This window comes from Melozone crissalis, unplaced genomic scaffold, assembly GCF_028551555.1.
Source record: "Melozone crissalis strain CALT ecotype California unplaced genomic scaffold, PUWL_Pcris_2 ptg000056l_1, whole genome shotgun sequence".
Taxonomy (NCBI): domain Eukaryota; kingdom Metazoa; phylum Chordata; class Aves; order Passeriformes; family Passerellidae; genus Melozone; species Melozone crissalis.
The window spans coordinates 5854309-5881560 of NW_026535834.1; the positions used below are offsets into that span (position 1 = coordinate 5854309).

Here is a 27252-nt window from a genome sequence, read left to right on the forward strand (position 1 = left end):
CTCCTGAGAAGCTGAGAAGCCTCAGGAACAAAATGCAAACATTGATTGTCTGCTGCTGTGGAATGCAACAGGTGGATCTTTGATTAGCCTATGTTAGTTGTTTTTAATTAATGGCCAATCACAGCCCAGCTGGCTTGGATAGAGAGTCTGAGCCACAAGCTTTTGTTATCATTCTTGCTTTTCTATTCTTAGCTAGCCTTCTGATGAAATCCTTTCTTCTATTCTTTTAGCATAGTTTTAATATAATATATATATATATATATATATATATATAATAAAATAATAAATCAAGCCTTCTGAAACATGGAGTCAGATCCTTGTCTCTTCCCTCATCCTAAAACCCCTGTGAACACTGTCACACATTCAAATGCTGCTACCAGTTTCTGAAGGCCCTACAAAATAGTGCTGACCCTGTTATGCTACCAAAACTACATTTAGTGGGGTGAGCAGCACTAGGAATACCAACATGAATGGAAAGATTTCTGACTCTCAGCAACACAAGCCACTTTTAGAGTGAGGCAGCAGGATGAACTCACATTTATTAGACATCAGAGGATTCACTGAGGTGAACATCCCCCCTGGTAACACCTACATGTCTGCACAGAGACCTGCAGCGTGGGCTCTCTGCTGCCTCATAACGTGGCAAATCCAACTAAAGCACTCTGTATGGCTGGGATGTTCATAACATTTATGTGTGCTCCCTGGTGTCTAGTGCAGGCTGAGGTTTCACTGCATCCCTTAATAAAAAACCTCCCTAACACCCTTCTAATTTGATGGCTGTTTTTGACCAAAATTGCAGCAGCCCTGCAAAATTGAGATGAAAAACCAAACTGAAAGAAAGGACAAAGCCAGGCAATGGACTTAATGACTTGTCAGTGATGGAAGGAGAAGCAGATGGACAGACTGACTTTAAAGCTTCCCTTCATTAGGAAATTAGAAAAATCATGGGTTAACTTTCAACAATGAATGTTATTACCGAGCAGAGTGAGGCAGCTGATATTCTGCCACTCAGGCACATGTTTCTCTGTGCTTCATCATTTACTGAATTAATAATCAAATGCTTTGAAAAGAGAAGGAAGAAAAAAACCCAGAGAAACCAGAGGCTGCAGCTCTCAGTGTGCTTTCTCATCAGCCTGCTCAAAGACCAAGCCAGATTTACCAGAGCCTGCATTGCTGCTCTCCCTCCAGCCCCTCCCCAGCTCACAGCTGCACCTGGAACTGGTCTGGGGGACTTTTTTCCTTGCTCCTGTAGCCAAAACAACCAGCAGGGATGGTTAAACCAGGTGGACAGAGCCCTGTTTCCATCCAGCCTGGCCTGAGGCACAGAAGGAGGAAAATTTGTGAGACTCCTTGCCTGAGGACACAGATGGAGGATCTTATGCAGGAGCCTTTTCCAGCACCAAAGGAGCCAGGCAAACAGCATTTACCAGGTCACAGGTACTAAATAGCCCAGCAAAGTCATGCTCACTTGTGAAGCAAGAAAGAAAAACTCACATTCCTGTATTTACAGCCATTTACAGCAGTGTCCAGGACAGGGTCATTCCCAGTGATGACTCTGAGGAAGTCCAAGTGAAGAGATCCATGGCACAGAGACTCATGGATAGTTCACACACAAGTGAAAAAATATTTCCAAGCCTCAGAAGCTGCATTGCTGGAGCTGTGGATAACACTCAGGCAGAGAGCATGGCTTGCCTGTGATAAGCCAGGATGACAACCCAGTGGAAATGTAAAAATAATTTAATGAATAAGTATATTTAGATTTATAATCCCACAGCAGCTTTATTTATAGAGATGCCAATCACTTTTACACAGATATAAAATTGGCTGGCAGAATGCCTCAGACTATATCCAGAAACCCATCTGTAACAAATCTAAGCTGTGATATCCCTGCATACACTTGGCCAAACAATAACGCTGATGCCAGTCATCCTCACTGCGAATGTGCAGATGGGCCAAGGGGGGCTTGCCAAGCCTTCCCCACAGCCAGAAATGGGTGAATTCCCCTATCACCTACTGGAAACTGGTTGGGAAAAGGACCAGGTGAAGGAAAACCAGTCTCCATCTGGGCTGTGTGGATTGCAACACCAACACACTGCTGGCTGGAGAACAAGCCTGCATCCAGCTGGCTGCAGGTGAACTTCCTTCAGAACCTTCCATCACTGAAGTGGGGAGCTGAAAGCAAGGTGAAAAACCCCATGGAGCTCTGCAGCACCTTTAAAAGGTGGGGGCATTAAAGAAGAGCTCTTGGGTATGGTTTCTTTTGATTTATCGTTCAAGACACAAAGCTGGGATAGAGGAAGATGAAGGAGAAATTAACCGAAATTAACTGAAAGTCATCACTTGGCTCAATCTCAAAGGAGATGAGGATTTCTGGTGATCCTTGCCCAAGATCTTACAACTTTATCTAAGCCTGCAGATGTCAAGGGGAGAGGCTGCTGTGGATTTCCACAGGGCTGGCGACCACCTGGAAAACTGAAAAGTCACAACTAATTCACAAGAAACAAAGAAAAACCTGCTCCTCATTCCAATGGGCCTTCTGGGGATTGGTTGTCTCAGAAATGGGGTAAAATAGGGATGGCTCCATGTCAAATACAGACTGTGGGTAACTGCAATTCATCCATAAAGGTTTCAGTATATTGGCAAATGCCAAGGTGGAAAAGGTTACCCTGGAATATTACTTCGAATAGCTCTGGGAACAAACCCAGCATTAATTTTCAACACTTATTCAGCAAATGATTTGAATAAACTGAGGAAGGCTCGTGCACACATTCTGACAGCATTATTTGGTAGATTTTTGCCTCTGCTCCTAAGAAAATTTATGACAAAACAACTCCCAGCAAAGACATTCACTTTCCAGACCAATGAGCGTATTCAGCTACCCTTGGGGACAAGGTAACCTCTCAAGATCCCTTCCAGCACAATTTTAGTGCCATTTTACACCACAAACTATTTTCACACTGGCATTTGCTCTGATTTATCCCTGAAAATAAGTTTGTCTAAAAGAAAAACTGGTGGAAAGAAAAAAACAGAAACCCTACAGCACTTTTCTCGCTCAAGGACAAAGCAAAGTAAAACAACCAAGCACAGAGCTAAGGCATCCTCGATCCAAATGTTTTCCAAAACATTTCCAAATGTTCCTCAAAGCTTCCAGATGAAGCTTTCATAACCAGGCTGCAACCCCTCCAAAGCCTGGGGCATTAAGCCTGGCATCATGGTGTGCTGCAGCAGAGACACCAAGGAAATGGCTGGGGGTGACTTTGCCAATGACACACCTGCCAAAACACACCCGAGAGCCCTGCACACAAAACACAGAGTTTCTAAGGAAAACTGCTTCTGCTTCCTCCACAGGGCATACTCCAATGTGAGAGAGGAGCTGCGTGGGCTTTCAGGAGGAGTCAGTCCCTCTGTACTGAGCACTGCTGAGGCCACAGCTCAAGTGTTGCATCCAGTTCTGGGCCACTCACAACAAAAAGGGTATTAAGGTGTCCAGAAAAGAGAAAGGAGATGGAGAGGGTCTGGAGAACAAGTCTGATGAGGATCAGCTGGGAGGGCTCAGCCTGGAGAACAGGAGGCTCAGTGGGGACCTTCTCACTCTACAACTCCCTGACAGGAGGGTGCAGCCAGGGAGCAGGGACAGGACAAATGGATGTGGCCTCAAGCTGTGTCAGGAGTGGTTCAGGTTGGACCTCAGGAGGAATTTCTTCACTGAAAGGGTTGTTAAGCATTGGGACAGAATGCCCAGGGCAGTGGTGGAGTCACCATCCACGGAGGTGTTCAAGCACGTGGCACTCAGTGCTGTGGTTTGGTTGACAAGGTGGTGTTTGATCAAAGACTGGACTCAATGATCTTGGAGGGCTTATCCAACTTTAATGGTTCTATAAATACACGTGGCCAGATGTCCTCACCTTCTCAGCAGGCTTTTGAGTTTATTCCAAGCAAATTAGGAAGATCCTTCCCTGCCTCTCTTTTGGAATTACAAAAAGATATAAATAATAAAAGAATTCAGTAAAATAATAAAAAAAAAAAACTTGAGAACCTACTTATGGAATGGTAAGGAGAGGAAATTTTCTACACTCAAGCTAAAAATGCTGAAGTTCTGTCCACACACCATCAAAGGTAGATGTTTATGGTTATTACACAGAGAAAACTCAGACAGTTGTGGGAGATGCTGGTCTGAGCAGCTGACCACAGGCACAGCAGCCAGAGGATGAGCACTGAGGTGTCAGCAGGGCTCAGCTGCAGGAACTGACCCCTCTGGCACACAGCTGGTGCCCATCCTCATCCCACTGCTGACATCCCAAACTTCCATTGGAAACAAAGCAGGGTCTGAGTCCTCCAAAGCCCAAAGCTCATCTCCACCTCTTCCAACATGCTCCTGGACACAATCAGAGCCCCTCCTACCAACTGTACATGGGCTTTTGTAGAGTAGGAAAAAAAAAAAAAAAGAGCCTTTCTTGAGGATGATAAAGTCTAGACACTACAATATATTTTCCAGCTGATGCAGCAAACCCAAAAAGCCCTGCCTTGATCTCGGACTGCCACGATCAAAGCCATCATCCCATCCAGAGCCCTTCTGAAACTTTAGCTTCCAAATGTGCAAGCTATTTTTAAAATCTAAACCAGGCGAAGCCTCTTGTTTGGAGTTTTGTGAGGAAAACGGGGTGTGCTCCTCCCAAAGCTTCCCCCAGCACGTCTGGGAGTGGCTGGTGGGCACATGGTGGAGGAGCAGAGCAGGGAGGCAGCCCCATGGCTGGGGACACCTCAGTGACACCTGGTGGCCACCATCTCCTTGCATGGGGGGACACAGCTGAACCCCCCCAGGGTGACTCTGGTATGGGGAATATTCCCCATCCTTGAATGAGACAGTTTTTTGGAGACCAAACACGGTTTGCATCCCCATCCTCAGGATTTGTGCCTGCCTTTGGCACCTTCCATCACTGAGTGTGTTACTCTGGAGACAAAGAAAAATAAATATCTTGAGATACTTTCATTTTTCTACAGAAATTAAATAAAACTAAGGAATTTCCTTTACTAGGAATTTCCTTTACCAAGTAGCAGGATGATCAAGTGCACAAATAACATCCAGCTCTGCACCAAGGTACAACCAGGGAAATAAGGTACTCAAAATCATTCTCCAGGCTCTTGGAGCAGTTTTCAGCTGGTTGAAAGGAAAGAAGAAATACACAGTCCTGCAAAAGAACAGGAAAGCCAAAGGGGCATCAACTTCTGCCTTAAGTGGGATGGTGGAAGAGACCAGTGAGCTCATCCCAGAGCAGCTGGTGCTGTGTGATGAGCACAGAGCTCCTGGCCTGCTGTGGCCTCTGTGGGAGAGGGAACCTGTGGTCAGTCCCAATCACCAAAGCTCAGTGTCCAGACTGGAAGAAAAAACAAGGGATTGATGGTCTGAAATGATGAGGAGCTTGGAGAAAAGCTTTTGGAAAGCAGGTGACCACCAAGCTTCCCCTCCCACATCCTAAGGTTGACTTCTGGGGATATTCTTCAGAGATGGGGACAGGAGGTGGCTGACACTGCAGGAAGAAGAGAGCAACACAGAGCATTCAAATGCTCCAAAGCTATTTAAAATCCAAATGAGGCTCCCTAGTGAGCACTTAATTTAGCTAAGCAACTTCCAAAGCATCAGGCAAATGAGCCACATCATCTCCTCTTCCTCCCAGCATCCTCTCCATCCTCTATCATCTCCCTTCCCCTCCATGCTTCCAGCAGCTCTGCTCCTCCTCCCCAGCTCTCCCTGTGCCCAAACCCAGCAGATCTGTGAAAGGCCCAGTGAAACAGGCAGGCACACAGGGGTGGGATGGGGATTAGAGACCTGCCACCCCTCCAGCATCCCTCCCTGTGCCTGGCAGGAGCACTGGCTGTGCTGCACATCACACGCTCCCAGTGCTTCAGGAGGTGTTGTCTGAGCTGCCACCAGCTTTCCAGCTGGGCAAACATCAAGGAACAAATCAGGCTGACAGGCTTTCTTAGGAGTATTTCCATCAAGCAGGACTTTTCCCACTCCACACACACCAGAGCAGACAGAGCAAAGGGCACCGGCAACGCGCTGCTGGCTGTGACAGCCTCACATCACTCCCAGAGGGGACAGGGGATTTACCAGGGGATCTGTCTCTCCAAATTATTACTCTGGAGTTGGGAGAGGATGTGGGATCATGCCCAGCTTCAGCTCTGCCAGAGCAGAGTCCAACTCATGCCCCATCACTCATCTCTACTCTTCCCAACAAACGCAGAGAGAACATGGACTTCAACCTCAACCTTCACACAAGCAATTCTCCCTGAAGCCACCAAAGCCCTGCAGATCCCTTTGGTCCCACCCTGTCCCCTCCAGGCCCCTTCCCTTTCATGAGCTTCTCCCAGAAATAACAAAGCTGTGGTTGAGGTTGATGTCTTTGTGTTATCCTTTCCTCTATCTCTAGGAAAGGATAACACAAAGACATCAACCTCAAAAATTTATGCTCCCTCTCACACAGGGAAGCAGAGAAACTGATGGCAAAGGCTGTTTCTGGATTCAAAAGTATCTAAATCCATCAGGGAAGCAGCATGCACCCCAAACCCTCACTCCCAGGGTTTGCACATGATAAATGAGGCAGCAAAGGCAGCTGACAAGGCAGCACCTCAGCTCAGGCAGAAAGAGAAAGCAAACAGAAGAAAGCAAATTGTCCAGCCCCACACTGCCATCAGAACAGGGCCACTCATCTGCTCTCGGTGACAAACACAAGGGAAAACATCCCACAATTCACTCAGGCTCCAGGCACAAACCAGAGCTGGTTCAGCACCTCACTGCTCTCCCTGTGAGGCTCCCCTGCCATCCCACCCTCCTCTGCAGTGACCTCCTGAGCCTTTTTCAAATCCTGTGCTAGAGATGGGAAATGTGTGCATTAACAGCCCCCCTCCCCAATCCAAACATGGCAAACAGGCTGAAAAACAGCTAATTCCCAATCTTGCCAAACTTACAGTGGTGACTTATTTCCACACAGAGCTGTGATTTTTATAAGGGACACCAGTGGGTTAAGGAGTCAAAGCCATAACTGTACGAGTGAAAGCAAAAGCCTTTCATTCCTGCAAGGTCTATTTTTTCCCCCCTGCTCCTGAAATGACAGGGAGCAACACAGCTCCTGCCAGTTTAGTGGGGTCAAGGCTTGGCTGGGAGCAGCCTCATTAAACTGGCTGGGTGTTCAGTGCCAGCCCAAACACTCAGTCCTCTGATCCCCACATGACGGGCTGGGAACCACCACAGGCAGCTCACAATTAAACCCGTGACAATCAGGAAAAATCCGTACAACCCTCCCCCAAGCTGAATCCACCAACACCATCCCCACCCTCCTTGCTTCCATTTATTTATTTATTTGTTTACTTACATAAGCCTCATGGCAGATAACTTGGAGGAAATCGGATGCTTTAATGATTAAGCCACACTTAGGCAGCCCTCTGGGAGATAAATACACCCTTTGGTAACCCTGCAACAGAAACAGAAGGTACAAACAGACAGTAACTAATTATTCTGATTAAATCTTGGAAGACCTGAAATACCCGACTGCAGCAGAACAAAGCCAGCGTGCGCTGCTCGTAAAAAAAAAAAAATAAAAAATAATAAGTCACACCCCTTTTTTTGAAAGAATTCACCCAAATAAACCTCGAGTGCTTCTGTGCTGTGTTTGTTTGTGTGTTTTGTTTCTTAAGGTCTAGGCAGCTGATAGGAAATCTCTGCCATACCCTGGAGGGATCCCATCGCCTTCAGATAAAATTAGACTTCAAGGGAAGGGGGAAGGCGGCGTCTCCAACCCACCATGCACTCCAGGAGAGGAGTGTGGGGGTTTCTCCTCCTTTCCCATCGAAACCAAACACAGAGGGCTTTGGGGATGAAAAGAAGTTCAGGAAAATAAACAAATAAGGTGCACTCTGAAGGAGAAAGGGGGGGACAGCAGGTCTGCCCCACTGCTAGGTGCGGGCAGGTGGGGAAGCAGCTGAGTCACCAGGAATGGGCAGGATGCAATGGGATGCTCAATGAAGCACTGAGAGGAATCTGCAAAGCCCACCAGCAGCCCGTCCACCAGTGTGGATATGGAGAAAGGCACCTGTTTTATTGGCGCCCAAGGCAGCCATGCCAGGAGCCCGTTACAGCCAAGGCTGCAAACCAGGACAAGGGGATGTGCTCAGCAGACATTCCTGTGCTCTCCTTGCCTTGCAGGAAAACCAGAATTCCCCTCCACCCCTCCCCAACACACTAAATGCCAGTGGAGCTCAGGGGAATATTTAATCTCAAACCTCAGCAATCAATCAGTTCACCCTCATGCATGAGAAAGAGTCACAGCGGTAAGCACCAAATCCCATTTCCATCCAGCAATAGGATGCTTTAATTATGCACAAAACACTTCCCTTTTAACATAAATCCTGAAGAGATCCAGGCAGCCCCCAGGTTATGGGTGGGGAAGGACACAGTGATGGGGAAGGGGTGGAAGAAAGGGAGGAGAAGCCATTATGGCAATTATTTAAAATGACAACATTCTATGGCTGCTCCATTGTTTGACCTTGTGTTTGCTGTCCCAGGGGATGTGCAACAAGACCAACAACAAGCCCCTACAGCTTCCAGAAGCCGCATCTGCTTCTTTCCAACACACCAGCAAGCGTGTGGGAAAGAGGGCATGGAAGATGCAAGATGGGCACACGTGGAATGGACTACCCAGGCTGTGACACAAATAACAGCAACACAGCCTCTCCACTGGTGCTGCCAGACTTACCCCAAAGCCTGCTCACTTCTAAAGGAGCCTTCCTAGCTGGGTCTGAGCAGGTTTGGGATCACTCCCGGTTATTTCCAAGTGCAAGAACCATCAGGACCATCACACAGCTGCCAGTGCAACAGGTAGGCAGCTGTGAAATTCATCCCTCCTTTGTCCAACCAGACCAGTCCTGAGGAGCCCAGCTCACAAACAGCCATGCCGAAATACATACATATTGTTTTTAAATATAAACACATGCACAGACTTTTCCAATGTATAGGAACAAAAGAGGGGACACCCTGCTGAAACCCCATGTGCAGCTGCAGTGCTCTCACAGTGCTGGAGGAAATGAGAAGCAGAGAGCAGGCACACACCCGCTTGCCACGGCGTGTTTTGGCTCTGGGAATGTTTCTGGGTTCTCCAGCTTGAGCTCTGGCCTCCAAGAGATGGAAAATGGTTTCAGTGCTGCTCTGGAGTAGAAGTGGAGGGGTCCCTGGGGGCTCAGCCAGGCAGGTGGAGCAGGATGAGAGGTGGGATCCAGGTGCTCACATGGACAGCTGAGCCAGTCTGTGCCCCATCAGTTCAGAGGCTTTCAAAACACCCATTGTGCACAGGAAGAGGACAGGAACAACCCCAAACCCCAGGGCACAGCATAAAGCAAGGTCCCCTCATCCATCCATGACCACAGTTATCAGATAAAGCAAGGGAAGCAAGCTCAGGACTGGGGGGAGTTGGGGGTACCTCAGACTTCTCAATGTGTTTCTGAACCCTCTTTTTCCAGGCAGATCCAGTGGCAGGCTTTGCAAACACATGTGCATTGCTTCCAAGGGGCTCATAAAAGCAGCTTTTGGGAGGGGAGGTGGTGCAGAGCAACGGGAATTTTTCAATTCTTCTTGAGAGGAAGCATCGCTCAGAGATGTGGAAGGAAAACCTACCTGTAACCCAGATTTCTGCACTGTGGTCTCTTCAAAGGCCAGTGATCCCAGCCCTCCCTTTTTTTTATTGGTTTCAATTTCCCCCAAGATCTGTAACATCAGGAAATGTTTGGCACAATGGACTAAGCCCTCAAACTCCACACACAGAGAAACCATTGCTTTTACCCCTGCCTGAACTCTCCAGCCCACACCACGAGGTGCACAATAATTAACAGGGATCAGGCACCATCAGATGCTGGCAGCATGTTCCCAGAGGATCCAGCTGTAACCTCATCCTCTCCCAAAGAGCAGAACTTGGCAGTGCAATTCAGGACAGAGATACTCTGTGCAGTATCTAGAGCAAATTAAACCTCCCAGGCACAGCAGCAAGCATGGATTTATTGATTCATGGAAAACGTCCTTATAAATCACTTCATTCACATCAACGGGACAAGACAAAACCAGGACTCTCCTCAGCAGTGAGAGGCTGCACTGCAGCCCTTTCAGTCACACATTCCAGCAGAAATCACTTTTTCAGAGCAGACATTTCTTACATTTCAGACATTCTTACATTTTTTGGGGGCCTGGCAAAGTGCAACCCAGGGGCCAGTGCAGATCTGTGTCACATCTCACCTGGTCCCACCTCTCTGCCCCACAGCAGGCAGAACCAATGGGTGATTTTTGCAAGAAAAACACTGTTTGACATAATTTTCACAGCTGTAGAAATTCCATCCACACCTGCTGCTGGCTCACACAGGGCTGCAGCCACCAGGTGAATTGGGACACAGAGGCTGCTGCCCCCAACATCTTCCCAAACACTGCCCCAGCCATCCCTCTGGGGTCTGCTCACTGTGGGACAGGGAAGGGGGACTGTCACCCTCATGAGATGTGGCACAGATCCATTAGGATCTCTCCTGCATTGTCCTCCTCCAACCCTGTGAGCAAACATTAGGAGTGTTTGCTCTGAAAGTGATTTCTCCTGAAGGATGGGGCTCCCAAACACTGCAGCTTGCTGATCTTATCTGCTTTTCTTGCTACTCATGGCTTAATGTGCTTTCATCAAGCTCAAACTCCCTTCAGGGCTACCTGTGCTCTGCATTCAGGATGCTGAGCCAAGGCTAAGGCCACTTTCTGCAAATGTTTGTTCCAGTAGCCAAATGCAGCTCAAATAGAAATAAACATCCAGATGTCCCCATGCCTTGTTCAGGATTGCATGCACCTGGCTTTGGCTTCCAGGCATGGGCTGAAGAGCTGCTGGATGCCATTTTATAGATTCTTGATGAAAAGGCAAGAGGAGCATTCCCATTTCCCAGCACAAAACATTTCCCCAGCTTTCATGAACATTGCAGCACTTCCCTGCACACTCATCAGCCAAAGCAGGGTCAGGCACTGCCTTTACACCATGGGTTCAGCAGCAGCCCTGCTCCCAAACTCCCTCTTTTGCTAATCACAGCTCAAAAAGCAGCACTGACACAACCAGAGCACACAGTCTCAAGCTGCACCAAGGGAAATAGAGGCTGGATATCAGGTAAAAAGTTTTTTACAGAAAGGGGAATAAAGTTCTGGAATGGCTGCCCAGGGAGGTGATGGAGTCACCATCCCTGGGTGTGTTTAACAAAGCCTCGATGTGGCTCTGGGTGCCAGGGTTGAGTTCAGGTGTTGGGGATGGGTTGGACTCGATAATCTTGAAGGTCTCTTCCAAACCAGTGATTCTGTGAATTCTGTGAAAATGCTATTCCACAGCTCCAAATCACTGCCTGTGCTCCCTGTCCTCCTCAAATTACCTCCCAGCTTTGACAATCAGCACCACTCAGAGCAGCAGCTGAGTCACTGGAGGCTGCTGGATGCCTCCAGGATGGCACCCACCTTCCAGGAATGCCTCTGCCTCCTGTGAACTCCCCCGCTGGAAACACTAAAACCACAATTATCTCAGCAGATTAATAACAGCACAGCATCTCTGGCAGCAGTGCGAGGCAGGGGCTCCCAGCAGCAATGAGCTGGAGCTAGCAGGGCACACAGGCACACACAGCTGTGCTTGTGGTCCCTGCTGATCTCAGGCACCTCCACCCTGCCAAGCTGCCTCACCCCTTTCCCCAAACACACCCCTTTCCCTCGGCACTGATCAGAATTTGGATAAATAAACGTGTCTCATCACATCACATCGCTGAACCCACCGCTGTGGGGGTGCCATTCCCACTGGCTTAGGGAGAGCCATCAGCACTTTATTCTGCAATCTCAGTTGTGATGTGGTCCCTTGGCTCCTCCCAGCCCCAGGGCACAGCTCCTGGCTCTCCAGCATCCTCCTGGCTTATGGAAAGGGCAGGGAAGTGAGATCTCACTGGTCCCACCATGGAGTGCTGCTCTGCTCCAGAGACACCAGGACAGGAAGGACAAACTGCCTTGCCCCTGGACAGCAATTCTCTGCTTCCCTGAGCTAACACACTCAGGCACTGCCACAGAAGACAAGGAGCTGATTTTTCAAGGATGGAGCTGATTTCCCCCACTTTTATCTAAAATTTGGGGCAGGCACCAATCTCTTCTCTGTGACAGAACCTGAGGGAACGGGATGAAGTTGTGTCAGGGGAGGTTTAGGCTGAATATTAAGGAAAGGTTCTTCCCCCAGAGGTGGTTGGGCTCTGAACAGGCTCCCCAGGGCAGTGATTACAGCACCAAGCCTGACAGAGCTCAAGGAACATCTGGACAACACTCTCAGGCACAGGGTATGATTCCTGGGATGTCCTGTGCAGGGCCAGCGTTTGGACTCAATGATCCTTAAGGGTCCCTTCCAGATCAGGACATTCTATGCTTCCATGATAATTTACCTCCCCTCTCCATCTGTAAGCCAAATCAGGGATAAAGCAGGTCAGTGGCTCATTATTTTAGGAACCATGATGAGACTATATATATTTTTCTCAATTAAAAGGAAACTAATTTACTTAAACACATCAATTGGCTTAATTATCCCAATCCAGAAGTTCGCTGGTGCATTTTTTTGTTTTGTTGCTTTTTAAATAACAGAAGTAATCATCCCAGGGAGGGCAAACATCCATTTCCCATGGAAGCCATCCAGGCTTTTCCTGGCATCCTGGGAGGGAGGAGCAGCAGAGTGTGAAGGGCTGGCACGGAGGTGGATAAGAGGGTTAAATCCAGCTGCTCAGAGATAAGCTGGTTACACACCAGAGCAGCAAATGGGGGAACAGAGGTTTGCCAGCCTCCAGCAAATACCTGCACAAGGCATTTGCATGGCTGACACCAGGTATTTAACTCAGAAATTGCCAATATTAGAGAGCCTGAAGCCACATTTCACTCTCCTGCTGATTAAATGATTTCCTGGCTCCTCTGAAGCAACACTGAGGGCTGAAAAAAATAAGTGATTTTTTCACAGCTGCAGAAACTCCATCCACACCTGTTTGCTGGCTTACACAGGGCTGCAGCCACCAGGTGAATTGGGACACAGAGGCTGCTGCCTTTGAGGCAGCATGGCAGGGAAGATGCAGCAGCAAATTTACCTGTTGTTGTGACCTTCTGGTCTTTCAAGGCCAAACCAGAAGAGTCTGAGATGCTGTCACACAGAAGAGTCTGAGATGCTGTCCCAAAGGACAAACCTCAGGAGATAAAGCAACCAAAACTTACCCAGCAGCTCTGGCAGAGCACCCCAAAGACAGAATGGCATCCTCCACCACACAGCTTTTGTGTTGTGTGCCTAATCCCAGGAACACACATTGCCAGGTGGCACCTTTGGACTGACACATTAAATTTCACCACTGGCCTTTAATTTCCTTTTTGCCTTCCAAGACTAAAACTTCTCCCAGTTACTGCTCAAGCTGACCAACAGCTTTTTATTTTCCTTTGCATCCAAAAATGCCGAACTGCTGCTTCTGGGAATCATGCAAAGATGGAGAGGGACCTTTTCTCTGTCCTGAAGCCACCAGCCATGCCCAAGCAGGTGCAGCTCAGCCACCAAACATCAAAACCTGTCAGACAATGGAAAGCTTATGGCTGTGCTGGAATTCCTTGTGCTTCCAAACCCTGCATCACATGAATCTCTGGAGCTGGAACCCTCCACAGAGATGCCCATCCAGCATCCCACAGTTTGGCCCTGGTCCAGATACAGGTAAGCAGAGTTTCAGCCCCAGTCCTGCTCTTCCCTTGGCTCTGTCTGGAGGCAGCCACCTGCATCCCTTGTTAATGTGATTTCCATAATCAAAAAGGGAGTTAGCCTCCACAACCACAACCCAAAGGTATATTTAGCTCAACTGAGAGACAAAGGAGATCATGTCCACCACAGATTCAATTAGCTGAGCCTGTTTACGCCAGGAGCACCCATCAGCCACCCATGGATTTATTCCCAGCTCCACACTTCAGTGGTCCCCCATGGAGGAACAGACCTGCTCCACAAAAGCTCAGAAAAGCAAAGAGGTGGAAGAATGGGTCCAACAGGTTTCCAAAGCCTTGGGCAGGACAGAGTCTCTCCCAAGGGTTTGTGTCATCTGTCTAGAGCCTGGAGCCACGGCATGGGATGAGTGCAGGAACCCACATGGGGCTGCAGCTCCTTCAGCCCACAGTGAGGATGAGGATGATGACAGGGAACCCTGGGGGACCCCCTGAAACCACCCCAGAGCACAGCTCCAGTGTGTCCCCTGCACCCCTGCACAGTACAGGAGGACAAGGACAATTCCCCTCATGGTCTGCAGGACCTTTTCTTCAGACCTGCCTCCCAGGAAAAGATTCATTTCTCCTGCCTCATTTCCATGGATATAATTTCATCCCCCACCTCCTGTGCTGCGCTCTCACGCAACCCAAAGACGCAGCCAAAGCCGTGGTTATTTTTACATTTTCCTCCCAGGAGATGGTATCTCCACAGGGCAGGGCTGCCATGCCTCATCAGATCACTGCACCAAACTGCCTCAGCCCCACGACAGCACGATGAAGTCGGGGGGACACTCTGCCACCAGGTATTTTTCTGTCTCACTGGCATCAAAACTCAGCAGCTTTTCAGTCAAGAGCATCCCACAAAAGCAAAACAGCACCAGTCCTGGAGGTTGTTCCAGTTCCTCTCTCCCTAACTCCCACCCAAGCACTGAAACTATCTTCCAGCCATCCCAGTTTTAGATTTTTCTGAGGCTTTTGCAGTCTTCATGGAACACTTGCTTCATCCATACCCAGATCTTTGTGGATTGAAGATTCCCAAATTTCCCCAGCACAGAAAGTGACTGGGTTTGGCCATGCCATGATGACAAGGTCCACAGCATGACCTCCTTGATGTGGCACATGGGTTTCAGCAAAGCATTCCATGTCTTCAGACCCACATCTCTTGTTGAGCACTTTCACACTGGGAGAAGAAATAAATGCAGGACTTCCATGAGTAACCCAAGAGCTTTTGGAATTTAGGGAGTGGGGAGCAAAATTCTAGGCATGCAGGGGAAAGCTGGTTTGTGCTTTTTGTGCTTTCCTGTCCCTAGGAGAGTTCCAAGGGTGGTCTGCAGCATGTTACAGCACATCTGCAGCAGCTACACCCTGCAAGTTCACCCCGTGTTTTTCTTTTCCCTGAGATCACTCCTGCCATCATTTGTCCCCTGCCAGTGAGGCCAGGCATGCAGGGAAGAAGGCATCACCTGTGCATGGCTTATCTGCAGCTACTTTACAAATAAAAGTGATCATAATGAACATTCACACCTAGAAGAAACCCCAGTGCCCTTCCCCCTCCTACACCTCCCGAAGCAGAGCACAGATCCAGCTGCTCTGCAAGCTTATCTTGATGCAGAAGCAGTCTGGGACAGAGATAGAAGGGCCCCCTGAAGGCACAGCTTATTAAAGGCATCTTTCCTTAATCAGCTCTCTTCAAAAACACCGCACTGAAGCGCCGTTCCCGGACTGGTTTTCATCACAGCAGCACCAAACACCCCCAGCCTGGCGAGGTCCTGTGTCCCCTGGAAAGCCACACGGTTTTTCCAGCCTAAAAAGCAACTTAAGACCAGTCAGATACACCCAAGCCAAGGCACTTTGGGAGACCTGCAGCTGGGAGTCACAAGGAGCTCCCAAACACACCCCAGGGATGTCACAGCAATGGGGGCCAGCACAGCAATGAAGTCCACGGGATGCTCCCTTTTTATCCAGCAGCTTTTCCCACCAACCCCACTCCTGCTTCCACAGGGGATTGCACGCTTGCAGTCCAACCCTGTTAATCCCAGGTTTCAAGAAGCAGAGCTACAAAACAACCACACAAAGAGGCAGCAGCTCGCACGCATCCCGGGAACCTCCCTGCAGCCAACGCCTCTGTGTTTATCCAACACTCCATCTCCACTCGTTCAGCTGTTTCCATCCCACCCTGCTATTAATGGATGCAGAAGGAGGTTGGGAGAGGCGTTGGACAAATATCTCATTTAGAGATCAAGACAAGCTTAATTGGTTTCCAGCCAGACCTGCACAAAGATGGGTTACTCCACAAATACAGTTGCTAATCTGCCCATTATACTCCCTAAGCTCCCACCCACAAAGAAAAGGAAAATAAAGCAAAGATGCACAAAGGAATGCAGGATTTTGAGCGTGTTACTTCCAGTTAGGAACACATCACGAGTGGTGAATTCTACAAGAACAAGCCCTCTGCTTTTCTTTGAAGGAAAAGGATAACCAAGCAGTAAACAAAATAACAACAAAAAGACCTAACATAGATTAAATCTGCATTTTCCACAGGCAATCCCCAGCTATTCTTGAAGAGCATTTCCAGCGGCTATTGTTTCTGTGGGCAGGGGAAAAGCTTACACGGCCAAGGAGACGTCATGTCACAAGTGACAGAGTGGAAAGGATGGGGAACCTTGTGATTAAAAAGCACAGGACTGAAACCCTGGAGAGCTGAATTCACTTCCGAACTTGGCTGTAAAAAAAAAAAAAAAAAATTAAATTCGCGAATTTCCTGTGTGATCACATCCTAGATGATTTATTCAAAGCCTGGTGTTGAAAAGCCAAGGGAGGGGGAAGGAAGCAGGAGGAGGAAGGGGAAGACACGGTCCTGTGGGCTTTTAATGAGCTTGGGGTTAGAGCAGCACTGGCAAGCTGAATACAGAACACTCATCTGTATTGGGCACTGCATGACCTGGAGCTGCTGCTGGGAAAGCACTGAGCATCCCCCAAGCTCAGGTGAGAGCTGCCATGCTGCTGTGCCCATGGGCTCACATCCCACAGGCTCAGGTGAGAGCTGCCCTGCTGCTCTCACCATGGGCTCACATCCCACAGGCTCAGGTGAGAGCTGCCATGCTGCTGTGCCCATGGGCTCACATCCCACAGGCTCAGGTGAGAGCTGCCCTGCTGCTCTCACCATGGGCTCACATCCCACAGGCTCAGGTGAGAGCTGCCATGCTGCTGTGCCCATGGGCTCACATCCCACAGGCTTCTGTAACGCTGCACTCCCGACACAAACACAGCCACGTGCAAAATGGAAAGGTTGGGGATGGTTTCCCCTCCTGGAAAATTTAGAGAATTTAGAATTTAGAACCAAGTATATAAAGCTGTTCCCTGAACACAGTGTGTTATAAATCAGACACAGCCCAGCCCCAGCACTGCAGGGAAGCAGCAGCAGCAGCACAGGTACAGGCAGGTGATGAAAGGGTCCTTTGGTTACACCCTTCTCCCCCTGTGCAGCAGCCCAGGACTCCCAGCTCCAGCTGAGAGGGACGGGCTGTTTATTTTCCTGAAAGGCAGCCAGTTCTGCTGGTTGGGAAGCACTGCACCCAGGGGAGAGCTGAGCTGCAATGGATCTTCCGGCAGCACAGAGCCAAAAACAGGGCCAGCACCACAAAGGATGGGGGTCCTGTGCTTGGGACTTTCACAGCAACATCCCCAGAGCTCCAGAGCACCTTCACAGGGTGAGTTCAGAACAGTGCAGAGAGACAGAGAGGGGTTTTTCCAAGGTCTTCAGCCACAATGGGTGAGCACAAATCCAAGGCTTGGTGCAAACAGCAGCCCAGGCTCTGGCACTGGACAAGAGCTTCCAGGCATGGAGATATGGGGTTGGTGCTGTCCCAAAACGCTGCTGTGGGAAACTCGGGGTGAACAGATTCAAACTTTTCCTTTCAGCAGCGAGACAAGCTGTAATTAGCAGCACTGAGTCCAACCCAGGGGCTGGATGAGGACATTCCCGTGACATATCTGACAAGGCGACTGTTGGATTTGTTTTCCTTGGCTTTTTTCCCCTCTGGAAAAATGAGCACCCATTTTTCACAGGTCTTTTTTCCCCCCACTCTGTGTTGCCTGCAGTCAGTTTCCCAGAGTAAGGGCATACATTTCAGAGCACACTGTCACAGCCCATTACCACAGCTGGAGCTCAGGTCTTGCCATCCCCAAGGGATGGGTCCCTCCTTAATTATCCCACACCTCACAGCATACTGGGGATGCCAGACCCCAAAGACACAGTCTGTTTGACTTTTCAAAATGAAAAACACAGTCCAAACCACAAGGCAAAGGTAAAATAAAACATGAACATGAGGCAACTGAGCTACAGCTGCGAGACACATCATCACCAGTCTCACACGTCTCTCACCTAGCTCAGCCTCATCCCCAGAGCAAAACCAACAAAGCTTCCTGTGATGCAACTACAAGCAAACCTTTGGAAATCAATCCAGAGAATTCTGAGGCCAAAGTCGCTCTTTACTGTCTTTTTCTCATGATGAAAGCTGTCATGCTATAGAATGGCTTGAAAAGCCTGGATGTAAGGTTAAGTCCTAGTGTGCCAGCTAAAGGAATGGCACAATTTCATGACTAGGTAACCCAAATCACAGCCTGTCACACGTCACTGCAGTTTGAACACAGCTATGACCACCACTGCATCAATTAAGAACTGACAAATTTTGCTGAACCTGCTAAGTGGAAGTGCAGCATTTAATACATAAGTAAATGGGGAAAAAAATGAGCATAAAGGCTCAATTCAAGCCCCAGCCCCAAAAGCAGAACTGACTGTAAGGATTACAATATTTAGCATGCTCCAACAATTTTCCTCAACATCTTTCTGCTCCATGTGAAGGACAGGGATTTCTCGTGCCTCCAGAGCCACCAGCTACCTCACATGCAATTTGCCAGCAGCACTCTCCATAGAAAAATAGATGGAGCTTGTAAATGGATCCAGGTGGTCCCCAAAAAGGTTCCAGTCTCTTTGCAGGGTGTCTCTAAAACGCTGGGACAAGGAGGTGACACACTGAGGTCTGAAAACCAATCTCCCAGAGCCAGAGAGCTTTGGTAAGCAAATGGCTTGCGTAAGGTTTCTGTCAGAACACCCATTTGAAGCGCTGGCACTGTAAACAAGGTTGCTCCAGAGGCACCTGGGATTAGCACTGTTCAAACAGTCCTTGGCATGACTTACCAGAGAGCCCAGGAACAGATTTGCAAGTTCAGCTTTTCTCCTGCCTGACGCTCGCCCAGCACCTCAGAACAACACGAGAGCTCCGACAGCCTTAACCCTGCTGCCTCCTACATGGAGTTAGACACAGGGATGGGCATGGCAGGAGCCCTGTGCTTGCTCACAGGACTCAGTGGAAGAAGAAAACCCAAGGAGGCAGCACTGTGGGGCTGTTTTCTCCCTGTGCTGCAGGATGAGATCCAACACCAAGCTGGGCACACGAGCGTCCCCCTGCAGAAGCACAGCAGCTGAAAGCAATGCACGGGATATGCAGGGGAATGGTGCCAAGCCAGACAGGGCAGCTGGAAAACACCAGGCAGCCTAAAGGCTTGCCCTGACATCAAGGCACAGAGCAGCCTCTCTTCCCCGCACTGGGCACACAAGCCAAGACACTGCTCGTGCCTCGGGGGCACAGGGAAGGAGAGCTCAGCCCATGGAGAGCCCTTGGCGTGCGATTCCTGGGGAAGCCAGGCACGACAGGGCACCCACCTTCCCTGACACATCTCCCCCGCCCTCAGCCCTGGCAAGAAGGTGCTGTGGTTTCCAGGAGCAGCAGCAGCACGAAACAACAGGAACACGAAGGATGACTGGAGTCACGGCAGGGAAAGCTTTGCACAAACACATTTACAGCGGCTCCCATCCACACAGGCATCCTTGAAGGAAACAGCTGCACCGGAGCAGAGCTGACACAGACTCTCCAGGATGGGACATGAGTTCACAGCTCCTCTAAGCACCATTCATTAAGGTGATGCTGAAGCCAAGCAAAGAACAAGCACTAAAAAAAAAAAAAAAAAAACACACCAAAAAAACCCCAAACAAACAAACAAACAAACAAAAAACCCCGCAACAACCCAAAAAAATAAAATCACCTCATGGCTAGATAAAAGTCAGATGGATGTGCAGCTCCAGAAAGCCACCTCAGAAAGGTCTGAAAAAAAGAAAAATACTCTGGAGCAGCACCAGGGCAGACCCACCACAGACTGAACTCCTGTCACATAACACATCACAGACAGAAAGCATCCTCCTGCGCTGCCTCCATGGCCATGCCACAGCAAACAATTAATCTTGATTGTTTGGGGTGGGGGAAATGGTCTCTGGACTGTTCCTCCATCCTCCTCCTCCTCCCTGCTGGAGCTGGGAGGAAAGCCTGCCAACAGAGTTTGCCTGTAACAGCCACCAAGCTGCTAGAAAATCACCTGAACAGCATAAAACATCTTTCCACACCCCCCTGTAACACAGTGTACTCTCCTTCTCACACCTCAGACCTGAGTGGCTGCAGATCTCACCCCTGAACGATGCCCTTCTACATCCCCCATTTTCATACTCCAGGGTTTGTTCATTATTTTAATGACATAAAATACAACAAATTTATTTTAAAATAATTTTTTAAATTAAATTTAATTTTTTAATTAAAAATTTAAAAATCTCCTCCCAGCCCAAGTGGTGCAAAGCTGGTTCCCAGGTGCAGAGCACAGTCCCAGCTGCCCTGCCCTGCAGCCTCAGTGTATGGACAGCTGTGTTCCTGCCCAAAACCAGTGTGAGGACTTCCCTGCTTGGTGACAGTCTGCCCTCAAATGCTCGACCCTACAACCTCTGAGGATGCTCTGCTCACTGGAAGGAGAGACAAGCTGATCCTCATCCCTGCAAAGCATTGGAGGAACCCACACCCTGCAGAGCTTTCCCCAAAAGCTGCCAAGCTCCGTAGCTCAGTTTTGCATATTGGTACAGAGCCCAGCTGCTGGTGTTTCACACACCACCCCCCAGAGCCTGCCTCTGAATGGCACAATTCTGAATTGCTTCCTCCTGCCATGCTGCCCCAAGGCAGGAGCTGCCAGCAGCCCTGCCCATCGCCAGGGTAACAGGATGAAAGCCCCATGAGAAAGAGGAGCAGCAGGGAGCAAGGAACACCAGGAGATCCCACTGTGCTGCCCCAGGGATGGGCACAGGTCAGGTGGATTAACTGGGTCCTTCCCCTCTCTTTATCTCACCATCTCTGGCTGTTGCCAAGTTGTTTTGAGCTCTGGCACGGCTGCTTTCCACGCAGGGCCTGCACAAAGGCGATGAGGAGCCTCAGTGCAGAATTCCTGGCAGCAGCCCAAACACAGAGGTCGGTAATTGGGTCACTGGGTTCAGCTTCCGAAAACCATTCCTCCAGGAGGTGTGGTGAGCACAGGAACAGTCACAGACAGAGCTGGACACTCCTGCAGCTCCTCCACCACACCCTGCACACCTCATTTCATTACCTCTCATAAAGCACTCGGTGACACAGGGACAGGGCAGCCTGGACAGGGAGAGCCCAGGCTCCAGGAGGGAGCCATGATTCAGGTGAGCAGCACGTAGCTGAAAGCACAACATCGCTATGCAGTGCTCAGCCCCAGGAATGCAGAAGGGAAACATGAAGCCACTTGTCTGGCACAGCAAATAATCCTTCAGTCATCCAGCAGCCAGGCCCTGCTGGGAGCTCAGGGTTGGGAAAGAGAGGAGAGGATGTCTCCAGCCATCAGCTCTCACCAGCCGTGCCACCAGGCGCTGCTGCGCCTCCTCCCAGCCTGCAAGCCAGCTCCAAACACAAAAATAAAAATCCAAGCAAGTGGCAGGTACTGGAGAAAGAGAAGAGGTTTGAAGAGCAACCTTAGAAGAGCTTTGAAGATAAACATTGCTTTGAAAAGCAACATTAGCACCCATCAGCACTGGCATGATGAGCAGCTCGCTGGTGCTGGGGTGTCTGCTGCTGATTCCCCGATTTCTGGGACTCTAGCTGGGCCCTCCCAGGGGTTCCCCTGTCGAGGGAAACCCTCCTGGAGAGGTTTTGTGTCAGGAAAGAGACCCACTGGATTTTTTCGGTCTTCAGGTTCTTGATTGTTATTATTTTACCTAGGGTTTTGCATGCTGTCCACACCAGGCTCAGCACGCTGGAAAAGCACCACAAAAATGGCCAACAATCTTTCATTACAATGTCCTTTAAAGCTAAACTATCCGATTAATAACCTTGATTATTTCCCTTTATCCTTGATTATTTCCCTTTTTAACCCAATAACTGATCCCCAAAAGCCTGCAATGCAGACTTTTCTGCCCAATTACAAAATGCCACCCAAACCCAAGTGAAGAAGGAAGAAGAAACATAAAGAAGAAACCCAGGACAACACCCTGTGCCCTCAATCTTGCTTCCACCCACAGCATACTAAAAACCCCAAAACCTAAATTTCCCATCTAAGTGATCCACCGCACTACTCTCTACAATCTACTTCACACCTTAGTGGATTCCAGTCTATTCTGGAGTTTAGGAAACTTTATCCATGAATGAGGGTCAAAGTCAGTGTTCCCCTCCAGGTCAGGACACCCCAGAGCAGACAGGGAAATAAATATTCCCAGGTTTCCACAAACTGGTGGATAAGAACACACCCATCCAACACCGCCCTTCCAGTGGGTCACAGCAATGTTTTGAACACAGTTTTTCTCAAGGCAACTCAGCCATGAGGAGAAGAACATGGAGAAACCTTCTGAGTCACGGTCACACTGAGTCACCAGTGAGGGCCTCTGGGCTGGGCCACCCCATCCAGTTTGGCTGACTCAGGAAGGGACCATGAGCAGCCTCGTCTCCCAGGTGTTCCAGGCAGCACAAACCTCCTCCATGTCACGCATTTACAATGAACTGCCCCCAAAAGGCTGGGGGTGAACACAGGAGGGAGCACGAACAGGATGGGGTAATCAGAGACTCATGTGAGGGCACAGAGGTTGCTCCAGACCTGTGAACAGCATGGGACAGATGCCCTTGGGAATGACCCCACCCAACCCCACCATGAGGAAAGCACAGGCCAGATGTTCAGACAACTTCAGGCATTAATTTGGTTAATTTGCTGTAATTCAGGTGGCTGGTGCTCAGGCCACACCAATCACGAAACAAAGTGCTGTCAGCTCAGATCCTGAAACTCTTCAGTCAACTAACCACGTCCTTACAGTGTGCCAGGGCCATTTCCCTCATTTCCATCTCCTCTGGTTTTCTTCTCAGTGGCCACAAAGATCTGAAAGCTTTATGACTCACTGAGCTGAGATTTTCTGTGCTACCCCAGAACTCCTGGTTCCTCAGTGAATGCCAGAACATTATGACATGCCACAAGGACAGAAGATACCAAGTGCAAATGGTCTGCTGAGAGGGCAGGAGGGTTAAGCAGGCACCAGCACAGCTTTTCTCCCAATTAAGGAAGAAAGAAAAGAAGAATCAAAGGCAAACAGCAAATTACAACATGTATCTGGCAAGGGGCTGTGGAGCCTCTAATTTTTGCATTAAATAGAAAGTTGGAAATCATTGAATCACAGAATGGTTTGGGTTGGAATGGACCCTAAAGACCATCTGGTTCCAACCCCCTTCCCCTAGTTTAAGTTGCTCAAAGCATATGTCATGAAGGGTGAGGGAACTAATGCAATACTCAGAAGAGCTTCTGCTGGAATATTTAATGACTTTCCAATCCTTAACTAGCTGTTTCTCTCATCCCCTAGTACGCTAAATACACAGAGCAAGTAAATCTATGTGACTTAGCATCTAAATTAACCAACACACAAGTCAGGATCAGGCATTCAGTATTTCTGCCCCAATTTACAGCCCTTTGCTCAGATCAGCTCCTTTTTTTCCCAGCATGGCACAGACATCTGTTGTGTTGCATGAGCAAAAAGTACATATATGATTAAGAAAGGGGGGAAAAAGAGAGAGGGGGGAAAAAATCAATGTGGACATGACTTGAATTTTACAGCATTTGGCTGCCACGACTTGCAAATAAACAGCTGTCCCAGCAGGTCCATGCAAGCTTAACAGCACAGCAGTAACACACAAGGTTTTTCTTCCCCTTTAAAAGGGTTTTGCTCATATAAAAAAAGTATATTTTTATAAGAAAATAAATTGCAGGTTGAAGAATCATAGTTAGGTCACACTCAATTCCAGCAGAACAAGCACATCCTGCTTCACATGGCCTCACCAGTCACTCCACAGCAGTGGCAGCTTTCTGAAGCCAAGTTAAGATATTTAATTACCAGCATCAAGTCAGAAACCAAAGCGTCCAACAAAATCCTCATTTGTGAGCGAAGGCTGCAGAAATGTCGCTGAGCAGGCTTTGGCAATCTGCAAAGCTGACAGCTGGATGCCCTGGCTTATCGACTGCTAGAGCACAGGCGGAAAAAAGCTCTGAATAGTTGCAGCGCCGAGCAAGCCTTCAAGGCAGCCCCGCCAGCCTCTTAAAAAGGCTCACAGAAATAGGCTGGCTTCATTTATTAATACTTCAGAGATAAAAGTGGCCGTGTAGGAGCAGCTCAGTGGGTGTCTGTGCAGCAGGAGGATGGGCAGACCACCAACTCTGGGTGGTGCATCTGTCAGGATCCCCATGCAACACATTCAGGTTTTAAATGCACCAATGTGCAACCTGGGCTGCTCCAAGTGCATCATCAGCTTTTAGGGATGGACCCAGCAGGGATCCCCAGCACGCCAGGGATCCCCAGTTTCCAGGGATGGAAACTTCAAAGCAGGAAGGTGGAGCGAGAGGAGCCATGCTGCTGGCTGGCTGACAAACAGAATTTTTGGGAAGCTCAGCTGCCCAACATCTCCATGTCCCCACTACCTTGGTCTCCTCAGCTGTGACCTGACAGCGCGGGAAAGCGTGGAGGAAGGAACCAAAACAAAGCAGAGAAGCAAAGGGAGATAAACACGATCCAGTCAGACCAGCTGTCCCCAGGTCCTGCCTGTCCTCACCGGAGGAGCCTGCCCGCCGTGGCTGTCCTTTCCTGCTCCCTCCTGCACCCCTGCCACAAACAAAGGGTCAGATAAGGAGCCAGCTCAGGTCAAGACCGGTTTGACTCCGTTTCAAGCCCAGGGGAGCGGATTCAGCGCTGATTTTACACCTCACCCATCCTGTTTGCCTCCCCGGGGCAGAGGCCAGCGCACGGAGCAGGGTGCACGCCTGGCTGGCTGGACCCAAAAATCCCAGGGCCGTGTCAGGGCACCAGGGGCAGAGCCACACACCAGCTGAGCCAGGGCCAGGAAATGTCACTGCTTCCTCCTGTCCCTGTGTCACACAGCATTGGGCGTTCAGAGATCGTGGACTTTGGCTTTTGCTTCCTGATCCTGTCAGAGCAGAGGCAGGTCCCGGCATATGGCCATGGGGAGAGCAGGGTGAGTCACTCATTAATCGAGGAACAGCAAGGTGGATGCCTGACCCGCAGGGTCTGGGGGGAAATGCACGCCAAAACAAACTCCGGCGCTCGTGGAAAAAGGTCCAGATGCTGCAGGACACCTCTGTTCCTAATGAGACTCAAAGAGGGGCAGGCAGGGAATGCTGATAGCTCTGGAATACATTGGTTTTGGCAAGGGAGGATAAGAGGTTGCACTACAGCTGACCACTGAGGCATTAATACACAGCAGCATTTGATTTTGTACTCAGTATCAGAATCAACCTCCAGAGGGGAAAAAAAAGGAAACTGCTGGCTTCTCCCTCTCCGTGCCGCCGGGAGAAGCTGCCTGGCTGTACAATGCCGAGCATCTGCAGTGCTCAGGCCTGGTCAGAACCACCAGGGCACCCCATGCCAGGGGCTGCCCACTCCCCAGCAGGGAAATGTATTGATCTGACATGGATTCCACGTCCCCTGGAAAAGGAGACTTGGCTGCACCCCGTGATCTTCCACCTGCCTCAGATTTCCACAGGGAGCTCCCCATCCCCAGTTTGGTAGCATAGCCCTGTCGATTCACGTGGCTTTTGTCAGGAGGCACATTATCGTCACGTTATCATCTGTCTTTGCCTTAAATTAACCTTGATCACTTAAAGATGCAGACTCTTTCACACCAGCACCAATTCAAGAGGCAGCGTGGTGTGAAAGCCATGAGCATTGCAGACCCTAGGGACCAAACCCCACTGTTCACAGTGAAGAATTCGGGAAAAGCAAAAAAGCAGGATCCAACACAAACATCGCACACCAATGGCAGAGGGTGCCAACCTTCAAGGCTCCACACAGCAAGGGCATTGTCCCTCCTCCAGGTGGACCCCTGACCGGAATCCTCCCTCCCAGAATTTTCGGGCGAGTACAGCCAGTGACAGACCCGAGCTCCCCACCTGTGCCACACACCTGCCTGTAGCCAAGCCACAGCCCAACACCGCAACATGCCAAAATCCTGCTCCCACCCCAGCTCCCACATCAAAGCATCGGCTGGACAAGAGCACGCCTGCAGCTAAACGTGCGACACCAGCACCACAGGCTCGGCACATACACACCATGGTGCAGCCCCAAACTGCTGTAGGAGCCTGAGGTCCCCCAAAGCCCGCGGGAGCCCCATCGTGGGGGGGTCACATCGGTGGTGTGGGAGCCGCCGCAGGGGTGGGAGCCGCCGTGCCAGCCGGCGCCGGGGCTGCAGCAGCCTCCGGAGGCGTTGCCATGGAGAAGGCAGCGCAGCAGCAGCATCCCGCATCCCACGCCCCCGCGTGGGCGCCCCCTGCCCGGCACCGCCCGGACATGGGACACGCCGGGGCCGGGGGACACGCCGGGGGACACGCCGAGCTCCGGGGCGCCGGCAGCGGGGCGGGGGCCGCGGGGCCTGGGGCTCCCCTCAGGGCAACAGCTCCACGCAGCGCCCGGGGCGGGGTGGGACACGGGCTCGCCTCCCTCCGCACGGCGGGGAAAAGGCAGAAAAGCGCCGTCCCCCGCCCCGCTGCCGGCTCTCCCGAATCCCTCCCCAGCACGGCCGCGGGCTACGGGAGAGAGGCAACGCACTCCGCCGAACCGAGAGGGGAGGAGCGCCGAGGGGCTCGGAGGACTCACCGCAGCGCGGCCGCCGTGCCTGCCGGGGCGGAGGGCTCGCTGTTCCCGGTCCGCCCGCCGTTCCTGCCGGGGCGGAGGGCTCGCTGTTCCCGGTCCGCCCGCCGTTCCTGCCGGGGCGGAGGGCTCGCTGTTCCCGGTCCGCCCGCCGCTCCTGCCGGGGCGGAGGGCTCGCTGTTCCCGGTCCGCCCGCCGTTCCTGCCGGGGCGGAGGGCTCGCTGCCCGCCGTACCTGCCGGCGCGGCGCTGCGCTGCGCGGCGCGGAGCCCGCCCGGCCCCTGCCCACAATGGGCCGCGCCCGCCCCGCCCGGCGCGCTGGCGTCAGCGCCCGCCCGCCGCCGGCCCTGCGAGCGAGTGACGCGCGGGGCGGGGGCTCCGCCGCCGGGGCTGCCCTGCCGGGGGTACCGCACTGCCGGAGGGTCTACCGG

The 27252-nt window shown here is 50.5% G+C and overlaps 1 protein-coding gene across 2 annotated transcripts in view; it reads right to left on the reverse strand.

The window, feature by feature from the left end:
• Positions 1 to 26884, reverse strand: part of DAAM1 (dishevelled associated activator of morphogenesis 1) — a 95807-nt gene extending 68923 nt beyond the window's left edge. For both annotated transcript variants that reach the window (XM_054286753.1, XM_054286752.1), the window contains exons 1-2: positions 26829 to 26884; positions 7374 to 7472 (exon numbers count right to left, since the gene is read on the reverse strand). The gene's annotated coding sequence lies outside the window, so the exon portion shown is untranslated. The remainder of the gene's footprint in view (positions 1 to 7373; positions 7473 to 26828) is intronic.
• Between the last annotated feature and the right edge of the window lie 368 nt (positions 26885 to 27252).